General features: G+C 42.8%; 1 pseudogene across 1 annotated transcript; it reads right to left on the reverse strand.

Moving 5' to 3' along the window:
• Positions 1 to 304: 304 nt before the first annotated feature.
• On the reverse strand, positions 305 to 1,949 carry LOC147630269 (ferredoxin C 1, chloroplastic pseudogene; annotated as a pseudogene). The gene is made up of 2 exons (XR_015267626.1): positions 1,350 to 1,949; positions 305 to 868 (listed from the first exon to the last, which is right to left on the reverse strand). The product of XR_015267626.1 is annotated as a ferredoxin C 1, chloroplastic pseudogene (transcript).
• Between the last annotated feature and the right edge of the window lie 1,983 nt (positions 1,950 to 3,932).

Consider the following 3,932-nt stretch of genomic DNA (forward strand, 5'->3'; position numbering starts at 1 on the left):
AATTTCTATGTCTAAGAAACTGTTTCGAGTCCCTGGTTCTTGGTAATGGATAATCCCCATTCCCAAAGCTTGCACATCCATAATCTTTTGGGCATCCAAAAGCCATCCACATATGAAACCTAGGGAAATGTCCATGCTGGTGACAGGCAAGGTTCTTTTTTTGTCCAATTCGGTATGAACATCAAAATCCTTATCCTTTACAATTCTAATACCAAACATCCTGCCAAAGCCCCCAACATAGCATAGCATGTAATGGTTACGAGGCCTGCCCTATGGGCCTAGTCTACCAGAGCATTAAGGAACATTTTTAATCCTTAAAAGCAGAGTTAATTAATCATGACTAAGAGAAGCTTCACATGCAAATAAGAAACAGGCCCAAAATGAGATCGGGCAGCACCAAGGTGGTGCCCTCCCTGCAGATGAAGCAAGCGTGGATGGCCCTGAGCTATGTCTAGAAGACATGAATAAAGATGCAAAGTAGTTAATTAGTTTTCCGAGTACTGCAATTCTAACTTGTCAATGTTGCTTTTGGGAGAAAAGCCGGAAAAAATATAAGAAGAAACCATTTTCCTAACCCCACCTTGTTGCAGTAAAGACCCTGCATTCTACGAAAAATACTATGGCAGGAGACGAGCTGGAGAATTCCAAACAGCTAACGAAAACAGAGAAATCAGTATTCCAAGCATGTCTGCTTCATGCTCACCTGATAGCATACTCAGCTATGCACTTGGGGATATGGCAGAGGCACATCCAGAGAAACACTAGGGCATTCTATGGAGTAGCAGCATTTCGCTTCTCTTACATCAGAGACTGTTCAAGCACCTTGATACCAGACTCAGGGCTTGAGTTTCACGGGGCACATCTGTGCCTGTTCGAAAAACGAAAAAAACTCAGAATCTCTTCGAATTACATTCAGATACAAAAGATATCAACATCCAAAAATGTTTATTTCTGGTCGCAATGGCAGAAACCGCCGTCTTACTGTGAGGGTGGCTTCTGAAATCACCCTGCCATCCAGGGGCCACTCTCTTCCGGATGCCTTAAAGACAGCCATATCTTTCAGCTCAGAAGAGAGAGTAGGGTAAGTGGCCTTATTGACCACCTGAATGTAGACAGGATTTCAGACTCTAAAAAACCAGAACAAAAAAGCCAAGTATACGACCTTCGAGCTGCCTGATGCCATTCTCTTCACAGCAAGAAGCACAGAAACAACAGTGGCACATCACACCATAGCCAAGGAAATACACTTACTTGCAATTATGGCATTTAATTTCTTTTCTCAACCAAGTAGTATAGACAGGTGTTTAGGGTTAGAAAAGATATGAGAAAACCAGATGCAGAGTACATGCCTGTAGGTGGAAGGTGGGGTTGAACACCGAGCCTAATCCTAATGCTGTGCAGTGACGAGCTGGAGGGAGAGGAGCTCATCCTCGGGAATGGTTCGGAAACGGCAATTCGATTGGGGTACAGCCATGCACAGGAGGGCATATCCCTTCTCAATAACATCATCACTGAGCATGCCCCCGGACTGGTCCACGGACCCGGAGACCAGCTTGGCAGGGCAGGTCATGCACACCCCTAACTTGCAATCATAGGGGACATCCAGATCTGCGTCCAGTGCCTTCTCCAGCACCGTCTCGCCTTCCTCCACCTCCAGAGTATGCACCTCCCCCCTGTGCTCTAGCTCCACCATGTAGGCTCTGCATACCATCTCCTGCTTCTGGCTATGGCGATGGCGTCTTTGTAAACTTCGTTGCCACAGAGGAGATACGGTCCTTGCCATTCTGCTGCTGGCTATGGAGTTTGCGAACAGCGATGGTGTAGGATTAACGGCAAAAGCCGAGGCGGCGGCGGCTACAGCCATTGTACCTTGGCGCCCTTTCTGCCTTTTTGTGTATGATATTGAGATAAGGTTTAAAATTCCACTCTACAACAAGATACTTCTACGAGGTCCTAATTCATTAGCACTAGCATATTCCATTATAACTTCCCAATGGTTGCACTAGCTCGTCCCTCATGTCCTCACTCCGCTGTCACACATAAATGTTCCTTGTTGTTGCCGATGGGGTAAAAGAAGAGCTCTCTAAAGGAAAAAAGAGATTCATCTTCTCATGGTGCTTTTCTATCAGAAGACAGGGAAAGAAGAGGAAGCTAATGCAAGAGGGAAACCTACAAACAACCTATCTAGCATGCATCAATCAAGCCATCAAGATTCAATAGCATACAAGTAAGATTCAATAGCATACAGGCAAGCAAGAGTAGAGAGGAGAGCTCACAAGTATTACAAGGGAATGATTGTGTATTGCTTATTATAAAAAATGACTTATATACAAGTGACTAGTTTTCACACTAGGCGGTCGGCCAAACTTAAAAATGGACCAACCTCTATTAATAATCTTAAGCTAGTATGTACATGGAGTCCTTAGACTTCCCCTATTTTCCATTAAGCACAAGGTAAGGCCGCTTTATTATATGTTCCAAAGCTGTCTTACAAACGATAAGTGCATGCTCGAGCGAGTAAGATGGCAAAGCTCTTACGGTAGGTCAAGCGGGTGAAACAATGTTACATACCCTCTTCCAAATGGTGCCATGTTCTTGTGTCTATAAGATCCTTCTTACTAAGCAATAAATTTATTTAAGTATAAAAAAATATTATGTTCAAATGTGCAAGGCCTCAAAAATAAATAACCTTTATGTAGAACATCATACCATGAATAGCTATAGTGGGTGTCCTATTCATAATGTACACAGTAGTCGCTACTACTACTTTTGCCCAAAAATAATGTGGCATATTCTTTTTAGACATCAAGGCACGTTCCTCAAGCCCCCAAGGCAACAACATAATTTTCTTCTCAGGCTCCCAAGGAGGTAGCAACATAATCTTCTCTTTCTCTCTTTTGCTTGCACCAAGATGAAGGGATCCTGGAAATGGGAGGCCCTACATTCAGAACATTGACCGGATGGAGAAACGCGTACTTGCAAGCTCGGTAGAAGCCAGAGAAGCACCCCTTAGGGGGATGGGCAAAAGATGGGCTGAAAGTTATTAGGAAAATCTTGATATGTCAGGAAGATACACATGATAGGGAAATTAAAGAGCTCAAGGAAACCCATGCAAGTGGAAGGCACAAGTTGAAGACCTCAAGGAGGAGCTACATGTATGCAAAGCATAGATGAAAGAAGACTTGGGAAAATTAATCCCTCCCTTGCCTTGGAGGTTGAAAGCCTAAAAAACAAACTGCAAGAAGGTTTAGTGGAGGTTACAAGTATTATATTACATTCACTAAGAAAGTGTGGGTTTATTTCATGAAGGAGAAAAATGAGGTGTTTGGTCACTTTCATCAGAAACTTAAAGCCTTGGTCAAGAAGGAAAAAGGTATGCAAATAAAATTTGTGAGATCAAATGTTGGCGGAGAGAATTTCTCCTTTTCAACGAGTTCAGTGATTTCTTGAGAAAGCAAGGGACAGTTCACATGCAGGTACACTCCGCAATAGAATGGTGTTCTAAAAAGGAAAAATATGACCATTACATAAGTGATACATGCCTTGATCTCTGAAAAGAATATGCCATATTATTTTTGGGCAAAGTAACAACAACAACTATTGTTTACATTATGAACAAGGACCCCATTATAGGTGTTCATGGTATGAGACTTAAACAGAAGTTTATGAGCATAAACCTCGATGTGTCCCACTTGAAAGTGTTTGGGTGTATTACATATGTGCATGTTCCTAATGGGTAATGGTGGTTGTGTAGGAATGTGAGCTACTTGAAGAGTTTTGGGAAGTGTTTTGGGAGGTGAAATGGAGGTGTTTTAATGATAGGTATACCAACACTTGATTGTGGAGAAGGGGGTAAACTAACCCTAGTGATGGGTGGACTCAAAGATTGTGCTTTCTTTTGAAGTTCTTCCCGACGCTTATATCGCTCAGCC

This window comes from Cibotium barometz, chromosome 16 (assembly GCF_041138505.1).
Source record: "Cibotium barometz isolate CiBa-2024 chromosome 16, ASM4113850v1, whole genome shotgun sequence".
NCBI classification, from domain to species: domain Eukaryota; kingdom Viridiplantae; phylum Streptophyta; class Polypodiopsida; order Cyatheales; family Cibotiaceae; genus Cibotium; species Cibotium barometz.